Here is a 17,585-nt window from a genome sequence, read left to right as displayed (position 1 = left end):
TCATCTCTTTTTTTAAATTTAAATACATTGATTTATTAACAATTATTAACCTCTGATTGTAAAACAATTTTTACAATAAATAATAATTAAATAAAATAAAGAATATGAAAAAAATATCCGAATTTATTAATGAAATAAAATTTTATTTACCTTTCATTCTAAAAAAAATGTGTATATTTAATTTAATAGGCGTACAATTAAGTTATGCGGTGTCCACAGTATTTTTTTTTCTTTTTGTCTTCGTAACTTTGGAGACAATATTGGTGATGGTAGAATCGATCAAAGTTTAAAAATATCAAATTCTGGAATTTTTAAAAAAGTTTCTAGTTTATTTAAATCTTTATTAATAATATTACAATAAAAAATCATCATGATTCACCCCCACCCATAAAAAAGAAACCTTAGATAACTTTTTGTTGTACATTTTTCAGTGAAATTTTCTTATTTCTTCCATTTAATATACTAAATGAAAATAAACCTAAACATTTTCTTGGGATGTGATTTTGTGGGTAGGAAAGCAGAAAAAGTAATAAAATAACGAATTTTTTAAACTTTTTTCTTGAATCATTATTTTTTCACTATATAGAAATAATTAACCGGTGTCAGGAAAATATTAAAACAGCCTGACACCGGCCAAAAGCCGCAACTTCAAATACATTCTTAAGAACAACAATCAAAACGTACCAAGTTTACGTAGGAAACCTCAGGAGTGAAGCGGTTTCCTGTTTCCTTCTTCGTTAAAGCTGAACGAACAGCTTCTGCTATATACCTGCGTTAAACTAAAATGCAGGTGATTATCAGCTCTACAAATGACATCTCTCCGAATGATCGCGGATGTAATGAACATCATTACTATCAGAAAAAGTATTATCTGAATGATGGTTCTTGTACCTCGTATGTTTTAAATGTGTTCAATGCCAAAAAAAAAAATACTTTAGTAGATTATAAAAAAATTTAAAATTTAAAACATTCTGTAATTTACTGCATTTACAACTAAAAGTAATGAAATGCAATAAATCCACGATTGGAAAGGATTTTTCTTGGTTATAAAATTATATTTTCTTTTTTAATATTTATTTTATTTAAATAAGTGTTCGGATATAACAAAAAATAGAAATTAGTTTGTAAAAAAATATTCAAAATCTATTTGTTTATTCCACAATTTCTTTTTTCCTTATAGCTTTACAAAGGGAAACAATGTTTCCCAATGTTAACGAAGATTCATTCCAGCGTAATAGAATTTACAGTTATTATTCATTCAAAAGCGATACCGGCAACAATTTATTACGCGTCTAATCTCTGTGATCATTAATAAAAATTAGATTATGCTGAATAAAATAATCGTAATTAAATAAAAATATATTTATATACATCAGTAATAAGCATTGTAAATGCAAAGATAGAAATTTAAATTTAAAAAAAATGAATTTATAAAATGATACCCTGTAACCGGCCGCTACTTCACTTTTCTTATTTTAAGTTTGGTATTATAAAAAAAAGATTTTAACTCAAGACTCGATGACATGAAGATTCAATCTCGTCAACCGTTAAGAGTAACGTTTAGCGTTCTAGAAACTTTTGCGAGAAAGAAAAATTAAAAGAAAAAAATTTAATTTTAAAGTTTTTTAAACGGTGTTTCCGTACTTTTATTTAACGATAGTTTTCTGCATTGCTGTTACAATAAGTTTCCAATAATTGTTTTCTAACTTAAATTAATTTTATTTTCAGTCGCCTAGCGCAAAGGCGTATTTCTCATTTCTTATAACGAGCCAAATTGGTTTTTATTCTAATTTCAATATAAATTTTCCGTAGGAATCTGTAACCGGTTTTATTTTCTTTAAAGAATAATTTCGCACCGTCTTGACAAAATTAATTTTACGTTTAATATTTCCAATCTTAGAGATTAGTTTGCTTAACGCGATCTCGTTAACGCTAAAATTACGTTTATTTATTATTTTTTTCAGTGTCTGTATTCTTTTGTTTTACGAAAAGTGTAAGCAGTTGTTTTTTGATTATTATTCTGTCCTTACAATCTTTTTAAAATGAAGATAGTTTGTAGAAAAAAATTTGGTCGATTTCCTTTCTACGTTCACGTATTAATGACTATTTTAGTAATACCGTTGAACTCATCTCTGTCGATGCTGAAACAGCATAGCTATAAACAAATAGTATAACGATTTGGGTTTTGGGGCTTTTGTAGATGCTGAAGTTTGTAAGCGCTATTAGATAAAAAAACTCAAAATAGAAATTTCTGGAATTGTATGTTTGTAGCATACCTGTATTTTTATTAATTACTTCAGACAGACTCGACATAAACACTTGGAAAACGACTCAAAATGTTCTTTATGAGGTATTGATAGGATTAAATTTTTGAAAAACAAAGTCGTGGGAGGGCTAGTTTTCGTTATTTTGAATTTTTATACAGCGATTGTAGAAAATTGAGATTTAATAGAATGAAAGTACGTATTAAATAAGTTTTAAATCGATCGGTTTAACGGTAGGAATATTCAACATGATTTCTAATCGGATTTTGTCTCCTACCTAGTAAACGAAAACCAGTTTACCAAAAAACAATTGAAAGTTGCTACAAATAGTCGGTTGACTATAAATCGGTTGATTTTTCGTCTCCATTGGACAAGGGAGAATCAAACAATCCATTTTTTCGAATTATTTATTAATATCGCATCAGATTGAACCAACCGATTGAAAAAAAATAATATTCCAATAATAAACTTATTAAAACCCCGTAACATGGGGGCGCTGAGTAAAACTGAGATAGCTAAAATATAATTTTTTTTTATACTTTCATTTTTGAAAATTGAAAGTCCAATTGTGTCTAGTATTAATGCGGGCAGAACGGATACTTTTTAAAAATGTAACCTTAGGGGCTCCGATTTATGAATTTAATAACTTTTTCAACGTTTTTTTATAATTTTTGATACGATTTTTTGAGATGACGGACATCAACCTCTTTGGTCATTTTTCTCTGTTAGAATGGAAATTTGAAGAGTATGAGTAACGCCATGTCTGAGAGGGGTTCGAATCCAGGACCTCCAGATGAAAGGCTGAGACGCTACCTACCACTCCGCCACGGAGATGTGCATTTATCTGTTTTATTTATTCTGAAACTTATTTTATACAGATTATAATCTAGAAAAGGTCTAATTTTTATGATAAATAAACGATTTAGTATTCATTAACAAAAATATTACGTTTACTTATAATATTTTCTAGTCGATTTTTATAATAATTTTATCATATAGCCATATATATTATTTATCCTATTAAATCGTGTAATTTTTTTTAACCGGGACATAATTTAATCTTAGAAATTAAAAAAAAAAAATCCGCTTTCCAGCACGCCGGAAGGCTGAGGTATATTTCACCGGTGAACAGGTAAAAAAGATTTCCACCTTAAAGTTAAGAAAAACTTTAAATTTACTCAATACAACAACGGTTGCATGTGAACAAAAGTTTCACATGTTTAGCATACGACAAACCCATCTTCTTAATATTCCAGGAAAGGTTTAGCCATCCCTTGCCGTAAGGGTTGGTCATATCAAAAATTGTTTCAGACAAAGGTTTTAGGTAATGTTTAGAGAACTAACGACCACTTTAAACCGATTCGATACTGTGCCTATTAAGGGAGGTATGATTTTTTTGTCTTCAGAACCCCATTTTTTCCATCCCCTGGGTCAATGGTTGGAGATATCAAAAAAGTTTACTTAGATAAGTTTTAGGTTCTTATCCAAAGAAGAGTAGAAACTTTAAATGAATTCGATGTTTTACTTAATAAGAAAGTCATAGCGATATTTTTTTTTTTCGAAAAAGCCCCTCCATTTACACTCCCGTGATCAGATTTTGTTCATTAACGAACTCGACCGATATTTTGATTCGTTATATTTTATGTATCAATTTGAAATTGATTGGCGCAAAATTACGGCAATTATCGTGTCCACAAAAAGTGAAATATATATATATATATATATATATATATATATAAACTTTTGGACTAGGTAGTTTTGGTGTTTGGGGGATATGAAATGCGAAGATATGTTGAAATTTTCCTAAGTCGAATCACTATACCCATTACAACAGGATTTCTTATGAAATCTATCCTACCTAAAAAAGAATATTAAAGTATACTTTCGATCTCCGTTGCGAGTTTAATCCGGGGGACCCGGGTACGAATCCTGGTTAGAGATGGGATTCATACGCTGCAAAATTCCATTTTCATATTTCCACGTGTATGTTCAAACAGCTTCTGTGTTGAATCTATGAATTAATTCATCATAGTCAAAAAATATTATTTGTTTCATGTAAGTGTTACCTCGTGAATTGTTTTAACATAATTTGTTAAAAGGTTTTTTTTTTATTGTGAGAAAATAATTTCGATGGGAAAGTGACACCATTTTTTTTATTTCTTATTTATTGAAATAATGGATAAATTGACTAGACATTTGAAAAGGATAAAAATCAAAATCCACATTTTAACTGTTGCTTACTTTATTTTATTATTTAAAAAAAACGTTTTATCGATTTAATATAACTTGAAAATCGTATATTCAAATAAAAGGCTGTGTGTATGTTTGTAAATTTTAAACAAATATAAACTAAATATTTTTTCTTAATAAAATAACGTTCAAAATAACAGGCTGTATTTTCTGATATATTTTATAAAATTGTAATCTCGGCACCTTCTAAATCTGCCCTCCAAACACAGGGTAAATTATCGCACCAAGATCGTGTAAAATACACATCTTGTCGTAAGATTCTTCACGACTTAAATCGGAAACCTTATCGCGTAAAAACTTAGCAAAACAGACACACCGAAACGTCTTAATTATTGCGACCTATTTCACAAAACCGTAGTCGATGAACAGATAGACCCGAAGTTGTATTTCACGTCAGACGAGACACGGATTCGTTTATCGTGACACTTCAATTCGCAAAATACAAGGTAGCGGGTGGCTAAAATTCCTCACTGAATGTTTGTGCGTCCACTTCGCTTAGAAAATCGGTAGATTATGTGCTGTTTCTGATAATCGTATATCGAGGCCGATATTTTTTTTAACCGGACCGTCAGTACAGAAGTGTACCGTACAATTTTAAAATAATTGTATATTCGGTTAACAGATCGTGAAAAATTGTACGTTTTTATTCAACAAGACGGAGCAACTTGTTACATATCAAACTGTTCAGTTGTAGTCGTTTGTGCTGTTTTTACAGAAGAACGAACCGTCAGCAGAGATTGCGATTTTTTCCTTAGCAGGTATTTGAAGAGTAGGGTTTCCGAATCGATCCTCCGCAATATCGATGAACTGAAAACGAACGTTCGACAGAAATCAATGCCGTTGACAACAATGTGCAAAACGCTGTTGTCAACGTTTCTGCGATGCCTGACGCTAATTCAGGTGACGCTCAGTATCCGCTTGGAAGATTTTTTACAAATATAAAACATATATTACAAAAATTCATAATATATCACTACCGACAAATGTTCTCCAGTGATTCGTCTCAAAGCTACCACAAAAAAATTTAAATAAATAATAATTACCTCTAAAATGTTTTCTCTATTTTCTTTTTATACGATCGATTTTAATTATTATGCAGTTATTTCAACTAGCACTAAGCTATTTGCTTTTTTATCTATAATACTAGCCGGGCCCCACCGTGTTCATTATCCTTCTTGTGACAAATAACAATCAAACTCTCTTCAATTTTTAAAAACGATCACTGTATTGTGTAATCTCTGCAGTGCAACAGTTTGGTTAGTACAGGATTCGAAACTTTGAATGATCTGAAGTATACGGGTTTCAAAATAGTCGATTTCCATCTTAAAAATAGTAGTTATAGTCGGTTACTGTCCTTCGTACGGGTAAAAAAATATTTCCTACTATTTGAAATATTTCCATGCGAGAAAGTTGCAAACATTTGGAGGGAAAAGGGAGAAAACAAAAAGGACCTGATCCGGTTGTTACCGTAAGTAAGTTAGTTAATCCGCCACAATCTTGAAACGGTAAAACAATTCGTGATGGCAGTAATCATATGTTCTTTCGAGGTACAAAAACAATGTTGATGCAACATTTCAGAAAAGTCGGTTTAGTAATTTTTTGCGTAAAAGAGTAACAGACTCTCAGAAACTACTAGATTTTTATATACGGTATAATAGATTTAAGTTAATTTTGTTTTATTCTTTTAGAAAGATCGCTTTAACTTTTTTAAATTTTAAAACTGTTTAGAACAGCATTAATTTATATACAGAGCGATTCAGTAGTAAAAGGAGACAATTTGGGAACCGATTCTAGATCTTGAAATAAAGAAACAAACATATGTCCGAAAACGTTTGTTTGTCGAGTTACGGTTAGCGTAAATTTCGCGCGGATTTCAGTTCCCCGGTGAAATGAGGTCGTACTGAAATTTTTAAGGGGGTGATAAAAGGAGTAAACTTGACGGGTTCTTATGATTTTCACCTGAAAAATCGAATAAAGAAGGTTCCAATATTGTATCTCCCATAGATTTTACGATAACCACCGTAAAACAGAAAAATTCAGTAAAACACATTTTTTTAGGTTTGAAGTACAATAACTTTGCTAAACGACTGAAAAATGCGTAAATTTTATTAAGAAAACGTGTAGAGAACTTAATTTTGAGAAAATTGATGAAATAAAGTACGAAAAACAAAAAAAATATCGACTTTTATTATTAAAAACAAAACAGAACAAAATTTAATAGAAAACAGCGAATGAATTTATGAAAATTAAAAACAACTTTTTAGCGTAATAAATTTAGATCGCAAACAACAAATTGTTTTGTAGAATTTAATTCGTGAGTAATTTAATTTTTGTGAGAAGAGTACACTTCGCAGCACTCGTGTTTCATCTGAACCCCGAGACCGGTACAAACCGATGAAAAAAAAATTCTTCAAGTAGTACGATTTAGTTCTAAAACGAGCACGCGAAGAAGTTTTACGCTACTCAACATTCTACAAAGTACAGTACGGAGGACATTACACGGTCAAGGACTGAATCCTTGTCACGTCCAGAAAATAAAACACCTCCAGCTTGGTGACCGTGCCGGACGAGTTTTTTCAGCGAGTTAACATAATTACTTTTAAATCTCGTTCGTACTATTTTCGGACGAAGCTACTTGTATCCGTAACGGCGTAAACAACACGTAAAATTCACATCGGTGGTGTGAAGAAAACCACACGCTCCAGTCGGATCAAATTTCTAGCCGTAATTTTCGGTGAACGTTTGATGCGGCACGATCGACAACAAATTAGGCCCTTTCTTACTAGAACGTGTCGCGGGGAGAAATTATCTTAAATTTTTAAACGATGTATTTTTTGCTTGAAAATTTGTCATCGGCGAAACAAATTGAAATGTGCTATCGACTTGATGGAGGCGACTTTATTATTAATTCAAAAGTGCAAAATTAAAACAATCGCACGCGCGCGCATAGAAATTTGATATCGCATATCACTAAATATTTAAAATTAAATGAGTAAAACGAATGAAGATTGCAACAACGGGAAAAGAACTGCTCCCCCTGTCACACTGTAAGTCGTGGGTTGAATTGCCGCCTAGTTATGGTAAATGTATAACAAAACAATCGAAACGTAATTAATAGCTGAACCTACCTAAAAGTGAAAAATAAAATTAATTACTCGATTTCCGTAGCTTAGTGGTAGCGTCTTGGCTTTTCAAAAAAAAAAAAAAAATTATAAAAATATATAGATCAAATATAATTTTTTACAGGAATAGAATAAACTAAGTGGACTGTGAATTTCTTATTCTGTAGTCTTCAATTAGTCATTATTTTTAATTCTGATGCACGGCTTACACACACAACTTAATTAAAAAAATATTTATCATTTTATTTAAATATAATATTTATTCGTTTACTTAATTCAATGATTCTAACTAAAGCGCGCGCGCATACCGTATTTAATTCGCGCAGGTGTAACGGTACTAGCGGCAACAATCGGTACTAACTAATGTAATTTCACAACTTGCACAGAACAAATTTCGCTTATACCGTCGGCAGATTGTTGTAGCTGTGAGGCTTAACGCACGAGGTACTGAATTAACCAGGCAATCGCGTTCGAGATCCAGCCAGTCCGAATTATTTTTTTTAATTTTACCGCTCACCTGTGACGTCACAATATACTCGTACAGCAGTAGTTTAGAGCATTTTTTGGGGTGGAGGTGCGATTTTGCAAATATTTTTATTTTTAAGAAAAATACGACTTTAATTAGGCGAAATCTCGAGATACTGAGGGTGCCCTTGCTCTACAACCTCGCCCCCTTGAGTTTTTAAGTTGAAAATTTAACGCATCAATGCCCTATATACAGAAGTAATCTGACCGTGTTTGGTCAAAGTCGGTCCAGTTGATCCGGTGATATAAGACGATTTAAAGGCCAACCCCGAACTCACACACTCGTACATACGAACATTAACATTAGGAAAATTTCCATCCGGTTTTTGGGTTCCGTAGATGCGAAAACGTCAAGATCCGGCGAAAACTGCATATGTCCAAATGGACAAATTACGATACTTTTCCTTCTAGAGCTACAGCTCTACTATAGCGTTATTTAGACGGGAAAGTAAAAGAACCGCTCAAGATTTTCCTGGATAGATCAAGGGAAATCATGATAAATGCATAACCGTGATAAATTCATGACAATGAGTGTCACAAAATATTTAATTAAATGAAAAACAAAAAAATCAAAATCAGTTAAAAATTGTATTAATACTAAAAAAACATAAACGCAGGCGATTTAGTACAATTTATTAACACAGCATCGAATTGTATTTACTATATATAACCTATCGGCAAAATGTTCCGTTGAATCGCTTAAAACTTTACTTTAAATTTACTTTAGAGATATCCCTCGTAAGTTAGATCCACATGTGGATGTCTGTTGCATATGGAAAAATTATGCAAACCATAGAAATATGATTTTACTCGCAAATAAATATACATACAGAGGGTTTATATCAGAACTGTTTGATTTCAAGTATGATTTAAACGGCATTATATTTAAGGTATATTAACTTACTTACTGTACATTAGTGTCTATCCTTAACGGATAGATTTTGAAGTTTTTGTTGGTGTACTTCGTGTGTGCACCATTCGTTGCCCTGCAAATGTCCAGACGGTAATCCGGCTTTTCCCACGTACTCGTCAAAATGTCGATTGTAATGTATGCTACTGTCGCACTGCAACAACCCTCTCCTGTAGATGGTTGATGTCGCGGATTTTCTCCGTATAATGATTTTTGCATGCCCTCCCAAAAAGAAATCTAATGGGGGTTTAGGTTCCTTGGTGGCCGTGCGATCAGCCCTCCTCTTCCATTCCATTTGTTTTGAAACCGATGTATAATGCAGCACGGACACGGTTGCTGTAATACGGCGGAACGCCATCTAGCCGATAGAAAATTAATCCTTTTACTTCCTTGTAGGAAGTAAAGGAAGTAAAAAGTATTTGAGCTAAATTTCAATTTTTAGTGGTTAATGGGGTCACATTAATTCGGCATTAAGCAGGTAATGAAAAAAAAACTACAAAAAATAAAATTATAAATAAATATTTATTTTTATTATTTTTAGGTGAGAATAAGGATATCAAAGATTAAATTCCACGGAAAACCAAACGAACTGTTCCGGCATTTGCCCTCTTGTATCAAGGGAAACCGTGGCAAAACCTTGATAAGAACAGCCTAACAATATTTATGTCTATGATAAATTTCACATTACAGGCTTATAACATAGTAAAAACAAATTATACATTACGATAATATTACAATTTTAATTATAATAAATCTTTATGATATATAAATTTCTTCCACATCTGATGATATCCATCCTTTTTCCCTGCAAAAAGAAATAAAAATTATATAATAATAATAACAATCTACAATTGCTTATCGATAAAATATATCGAAAGGTTTTCAACTGTTACACCCGTCTTCAGAAGAATATAGAAAGAATGGAGTGAAAAAACACATTATGTGTCACGGTAGTTCATTACAAGCACGAGTATATTACTTCAATTCTAACGATCTATTATGAATACATTTTTGATAAAATATTTAAAAAAGGCTTATATAATAAGGAAAATTACAATGAATGTAATCGATATGTGGATTAATAGAATAAAAGTTATAAAAGTTCTTTGAACAATGAACTCAAACATAGAATTTTACAATTACGTAATCTATTCTGATCGGTTCCAGATAAAATCTTAACAGTATTTTGATCCCGTGTACTGATATTTGTCATATATATGTATTTCTGGGGTTTGCAACAAAAAAACATCGGTTATTTTCCAGTTATAAATAAATCAAAAAATGTTTGTTCTTTAATATCGTTTACTATGCTTAATTTACAAAATGTATGAACAGAATCGTGCCTTTCATATGAGTGACGTAAACAAACAAATCGTTTTCAACTCTAGATGAGGAAGATTAAAATTTTATGAATCAATTTTTATTTTTTAACTAATATTTCTTCTGCTACCTCTTTAGGCTACCTAATGATGGCATATAGACCCGCAGTCTAGTCTTTGGAGCTGTTGCTAATTGTAATCTTAGTTAGCAGTCATTTTACTGTTAAAGCTAAATATTTAAAACTTATATTTAGGTATAAAATAGATAATGAGTACATACGGCTATTAGTCCCTAGTCAAATGTACGTAGACTACTCTCGCATCGATTTAAAACACCAAATTTGGCCTTATAGTTGACAAAATAAAATAAGGTTAAAAGAAGTCAGGGACGGACTCCCCTCTTATGACTAGATTAATTTGCCGCTAACTCTTCTTTTAGCTGCACGATTACCGTTGCGATCGATGTCTATACATCGTTATGGACACAACCAAGAATTTAGCTAACGGCAGAATCTACCTTCACAAAAAATAGACTTGTTGGCTGTAGTTGAATGAATCGACTGATTCCCGTACATTCATTCCAGCAGTATGGTTTACGCCATAAAGCCTCACCGTTAATGACAGACCATTTTTCCTCTTGGCTTTTAAGTTTCAAGATGTTACTGTCTTTAGCATCCAAGACTGTTTATTTAAATGAGTCAATTAAATCTTGTATTCTGATCAGTTAATAATAACATATTATATACGTTATATACATCGTATATCTGTTCCATTAGATTCCAAAAAGAGTGTTATAGTTATGATACCAAAGAAAGCAGGAGCAGATAAATGTGAAGAATACAGAAAAATTAGCTTAACTAGTGATGCATCAAAAATCTTAACTAGAATTCTGTGCATAAGAATTGAAAGGAGAGTGGAGGAAGTGTTAGGAGAAGACCAGTTTGGTTTCAGGAAAAGTATAGGGACAAGGGAAGCAATTTTAGCATTCAGATTAACAGTAGAAGGAAGATTAAAGAAAAACAAACCTGCATACATGGCATTTATAGACTTGGAAAAGGCATTCGATAACGTAGACTGGAATAAAATGTTCAGCATTTTAAAAAAATTAGGGTTCAAATACAGAGATAGAAGAACAATTGCTAACATGTACAGGAACCAAACAGCAACAGTAATATTTGAAGAACATAAGAAAGAAGCCGTAATAAGAAAGGGAGTCCGACAAGGATGTTCCCTGTCTCCGTTACTTTTTAATCTTTACATGGAACTAGCAGTTAATGATGTTAAAGAACAATTTAGATTCGGAGTAACAGTACAAGGTGAAAAGATAAAGATGCTACGATTTGCTGACGATATAGTAATTCTAGCCGAGAGTAAAAAGGATTTAGAAGAAACAATGAACGGCATAGATGAAGTCCTACGCAAGAACTATCGCATGAAAATAAACAAAAACAAAACAAAAGTAATGAAATGTGGTAGAAATAACAAAGATGGACCACTGAATGTGCAAATAGGAGGAGAAAAGATTACGGAGGTAGAAGAATTTTGTTATTTGGGAAGTAGAATTACTAAAGATGGACGAAGCAGGAGCGATATAAAATGCCGAATAGCACAAACGAAACGAGCCTTCAGTAAGAAATATAATTTGTTTACATCAAAAATTAATTTAAATGTCAGGAAAAGATTTTTGAAAGTGTAAGTTTGGAGTGTCGCTTTATATGGAAATGAAACTTGGACGATCGGAGTATCTGAGAAGAAAAGATTAGAAGCTTTTGAAATATGGTGCTATAGGAGAATGTTAAAAATCAGATGGGTGGATAAAGTGACAAATGAAGAGGTATTGCAGCAAATAGATGAAGAAAGAAGCGTTTGGAAAAATATAGTTAAAAGAAGAGACAGACTTATAGGCCACATACTAAGGCATCCTGGAATAGTCGCTTTAATATTGGAGGGACAGGTAGAAGGCAAAAATTGTGTAGGCAGGCCACGTTTGGAATATGTAAAAGAAATTGTTAGGGATGTAGGATGTAGAGGGTATACTGAAATGAAACGACTAGCACTAGATCTTGAAGAGCTGCATCAAACCAATCAATCTTGAAGAGCTGCATCAAACCAGTCAGATGACTGAAGACAAAAAAAAAATGATGTTTTTAGTGTTCAACTATTTTACATAAAACATGAATAGACTACTTACGTATTTTTAATAGATCACCAAGATCGAGAAGGGTTTCAATGAAAGCTTTCTCTTTTGCAATACTATTAAAAAATTTTACTGAAAAATAAAACATTTTTTTTTTCTACAAATGTAAGTAATATTGTACTTACTTATGATCGTAGAACGGTGCACTTGTCTCGTACGAGAACATATAAAATATTAAATAATTTAACTGTAATCTGGTGAAAATTTCATTCTCATCGTTTCAAATTCCTCTGTAAAGTTAATGAACAACAAAACCTGAAATCATGGCAAACACAGCTGTAAATAAAAAAAAAAGAAAAGTATATTAAACCTCTTAGCATAAGAGCAGCAAAAGTTAATCATCTTTTATCAGAATAAATTATATCTTAATATTGTGAAATTTAATAATAGATATCGATCACCTTAATTCATTCTTCCTGACTTCGTCAGGAAGATTATTTATTATTTTATTTTGTAATGATTATTTTATCATTACAAAAAAAAGTTGTACATTTGGTTTAAATAAACAGAGAATTATATTTACTCTTCCTCATAAAAAATAAAACAAATTGCTCTCTTCACCATTATGTAATGTTAAAAAATATTACCATGAATTACACTACAGAAAAATGGTTTTAATACCGTTGTTTTTTGTGCAATTCAAATAATTTCTCTCCTATTTGATTTTACATCAAATTTACTTCTATAAATCATTTTAATAGATACACCCCCCTCTTCTAAGTGGTTATATAAAATAAACAATCAAAAAATTCAAATAAAATTTAAAAAACGCAATAATGTTCAATTTAAACAAAAATTTTAACTTTTTAACCAAAATTAAATTGAAGGTCAGGGTATTTAGTAACGCAAATTTAAAGAAAACCTGATTAATGAATTATAAAGCCTAAAGTACCTTACCTAGTATCTGTTTTTCTTTAGTTTTCTTCTGAATCATCCTCAGGAACAACTCTTTTCATTCCCCAACAGTAATCGGGAAGCATCTTTAGACCATTTTCCCTGGAAGCACGTTTCCATCTCTGAAACATCCTAAGAAAAGTGTTCATTGTGCTTATCAGTCGCGTTGCTAAAGTTAAGTGGAAAAAATGTCAAACATCAATGTAAGATATGTCATTTTCTTTTGACATATTTCTATTTGAAGTCATGCTTTCTTGATTAAAATTATTTCCTCTGTTAATTTTATTTCTTCATTTTTTGTAAAATCTTGTTTTTTGTAATAGTTGTCCTTATGTTTGTCCCAATTTTTATTTATTTTTATCATTCTTTTTTTTGGTCTTTATTATCCCATTTTTTCTTTGTTTACTGTACCTCACCTTACATTTAAATACAACTATATTGTGGTAAGAATCAGTGTCTATTCCTGGATGTAATTTACATTCCATAATTTAATTTGGAAATCTCTCCTAATAATTATAATAGTCTAGGAGATGGATTTCACAAATATATGTAAAACTTCTTTTATAAATTTCAAAAAGAAATCCTCTTGAGTGCCAGTTTATACACACAGGGCGGTGTTGGGAGTCTTACACATATCACCAGTAGCAGCGACCCAATGGCCCCTAACCACCTCCATGCTTTGGCAGAACACATTATCCACGATAATGTAGCCTCTGTTCACAGTGGAACTTCTTCCTGTCTATGTCTATTCACGTGTGGAGCAACCGGTCTAGTATAGGTCCGGGGTTCGATCTACAACACCACAATAAGAGGAGGAGGTCGCTGTCTACATCCAATATCAGCAACACTATAGATCAGGTCATTGTCGGCCCCAAGCCGATGGGTTGGGGAGTCCTGCACACCTTGACAGTAGTGACGACCCCAAGGGAGCCCCCAACCACCTTCTTGTACAGGCTGTCCCCTCACCATCCGGCATATGAAGGCTAGCCCTCGTGCAATAATTCCTGTGCCATCTTGGTTTTGAAGATACCCTCTACCAAGGCAGCCACTTCTCATCATGATATTTCGCCGGTCAACGTCATCTTCAGGAGATTATCATCGTCAAGCTTACCAACAGCAGCGAAGCACCAGGATCTCTTGCTATCACCAGTTTATACTTAGTTAAAAATTCTGAAGGTGTAGTTCTTTAAGTTTTTAATCTAGCTCACATACTATCTTGACTATTTTTCCTTCACTTTATTATAAAATAAATACGTGTAATAAACCTCTATCAATTGGATAATGCGTAATTTCCCTCCATATGTGAAATCTGGTTTATTTAATTCTATTGGTAAGCTGTAATCAAATCTCACTCATGTTTTACAGTGGTAGTTCAACGTACATTTGAATGAATTTTTGCATTTTATTGTACGATCAAATGAAAATTATTCTTTGATCCATTTTTGTCTAAACATCAACTCCAAGGTGGTGTTTGATGCCTGCAGGGTAATTAGACAGTTAGATAGTCTGAAGGTAAGCTGAGAGCAAGTCTGGTTCTAGGAGGGAATACCAGGTCTGAGGTACTGCTTGGTGATGGGATAGAGATGAATGAGCAGTGTAGTTTTGTCATGGTTGTAGATTCCACAAAGGGAGAAGACTGCAAAGCTCGAGTGTTATTGAGCATTGCTTAAGATTAACGCGGTGACAAAGCTTTACTTGGCAATCAATGCAGTCGGTAATGCAGTGGGTAAATGCCTTCTCAGAAGGTTGCCAAGTATGTCACAAGGAGAGCTGATCAGAGATACTCTTTCTGGCTGGTGGTAGATAGAGCTGCTAAGCAAACAGCTACGGGTGGAGACAAGGGTAGTGTTCAACAAACGGATATGATGCCAACCCAAAATAGGACTCTAGTGGTTAGAGCAGAGGGACATTCTTATGCGGTTTATCTTTACTAATTTTATATTACTAATTCCATCAAAACATTTTTGTATAATTTGTCTTATCTTCTTGAATAATTTCATTGATCTATGATTTCGCAATTATAACTTTAACTTTGATCGATCATCCATTCCCCCCATGTTAATTATCAAATCAATTTATTTTTAAACTTTCAGCCAATTTTAACTTTAAATATTTTTATTAAAATTTTGGCCATTTTCGAACTGTTAAACTCACTTGTAATAATTTTCACGATTAATTACTGTATTACTTAATAAGGTGGTAATAAATTTTAGGTGTTTTTTAACCCTTTAAAACATTAATCTTATCACCGAATTTTTTATTCAAAAATGCACTTTTCAAGAAGATTTATTGAATAATTATGATAGTTATATAAACAAGAGTATTTATTATTCACAGTTTTAACTGTTTACACAGATGCTCCGAACTAATGATTTTATGATTTTGAAAGTAACACAGATCTATTTTCTTTTTTTCTTTTTGCAATTGTACTGACCGAGGACTGGACCCACTTTTGAAGCATTAGTCAGTCCCCACCCAGTGAGAGGTTGCCACCTATGCAAAACGGCCATACTGACATTATCAGTCACACAATTGCAATTAGTTGCTCAGTGCAATTTCATACACTGAAATAATCTTACGCGCCACAATATATATATATATGTGTGTGTGTGTGTGTAGACTACTTACATACTCCTGAAAGTAATTTCTTACATATAAAGACCGACTAACTACTACGACAAACACATAATATGCAAAAATAAAACAATAAAATTCACAACAATACAACATAAGCCCTGACCTGAGTACTCACCTACATAATACATGAATGAATACATGATTAATAAAATACACAAAATACATACATAAATACCAAAGATGCAACATCATGCATATACATAAAAATCAATACACTTAATACATATAGAAACTAATCTTGCTCGACTACATATATACAATACTATAAATAATGAAATACACAACAATAAAACACAAGCCCCAACCAAAAAAGAGCACTACATCAACTATGACTCATGCAAAGTACTGCTACTCACTGTCGTGTGCCTCTCCTCCACACACAATAGCCTCAACAATGGCAGTTTTATCTTGCCATGCTAGCTCCAAGGCAAGCATCTTAGGGATTGCATTCCCGACCCTTAACTCCCCAAACTCATCCACTACTGGGTGCGACACCCTAGCATAACATGTTCTGAGGAGTGAACGACCCCACAATACTGGCATAGGGGAGATGCCCTCTTCCCACTTCATCCCAGTTAAACAGAGGCACTGTACCTTCCAGAGCTACTTGAGATACTTGGGATTGCTGTGAAGCTACTTGAACTTCACTGCAATCCCTGCTCAGGTGCCGTCCCATGCACAGTTATAACACTGCTTACGGTGGTCGACCACAACGTAAACAGTGCTCCTCCGATGTTCTACGGGAGACCCTACAGCAGATCCAGCAGATTTTAACTCTGTGTTTGTCCAGCAAAGCCCCACAACGGCCACTGCATAAGAACGACCCTCTGCTCTAACCACTAGAGTCCTACTTTGGGTCGGCACCATATCCACTCATTGAACACTACCCTTGTCTCCACCCATGGCTGTTTGCTTAGCAGCACTATCCGCCATCAGCCGGAAAGAGTACCTCCGATTGGCTCTCCTTGCGACATACTTGACAACCTTCCGAAGTCACTTACCCATCGCATTACCATTGCCAAGTCAAGCTTTGTCACCGTGTTAATCTTAAGCAATGCTCAATAACACTCAAGCTTTGCGGAGTCTTCCCTCTTGGTGGAATCTACTACCACGATGAAACTACGCCGTTCATTCATTTCCATCCCATCACCAAGCAATAACTCAGGCCTGGTATTCTCCGCTAGAACCAGACTTGCTCTCAGTTTACCTTCAGACTCTTAACTGTCTAAGTACCTTGCAGGTACCAAACACCACCTTAGTGTACCCGCTACTATTTCCATTAAGATCCAACACATGGACCGCATCACTCCCCAGAGCACTGGTGGCATTGGGTTCACTCACGCAAGTAAACCACTCCTCCTGCCAGAATCTCTTGCATAGGACAACTACTTCCTCCTCGTTGACTCTCTCGACGACCAACACTCTGCTGGAGCTTCAGGACAATGTCTTTAATCTCCTTCTTAGTTT

The 17,585-nt window shown here is 33.3% G+C and overlaps 1 protein-coding gene across 16 annotated transcripts in view; it reads left to right on the top strand.

Moving 5' to 3' along the window:
• LOC142319376 (uncharacterized) overlaps positions 1–17,585 on the top strand; it is a 226,504-nt gene that overhangs the window by 33,651 nt on the left and 175,268 nt on the right. Inside the window, exon 3 of one of the 16 annotated variants that reach the window (XR_012755185.1) lies at positions 9,613–9,786. The exons of 14 other annotated variants lie outside the window; for them this stretch is intronic. The gene's annotated coding sequence lies outside the window, so the exon portion shown is untranslated. Of the gene's footprint in view, positions 1–9,612; positions 9,787–17,585 lie in introns of those variants that run through there. One more of the 16 variants, XR_012755188.1, reaches the window with a different exon arrangement.

The sequence above is a fragment of the Lycorma delicatula genome, chromosome 2, assembly GCF_047948215.1.
Source record: "Lycorma delicatula isolate Av1 chromosome 2, ASM4794821v1, whole genome shotgun sequence".
NCBI lineage: Eukaryota > Metazoa > Arthropoda > Insecta > Hemiptera > Fulgoridae > Lycorma > Lycorma delicatula.
The sequence above is the reverse complement of the archived record's forward strand: the minus strand, read 5'-3'. Positions and strand labels throughout refer to the sequence as shown.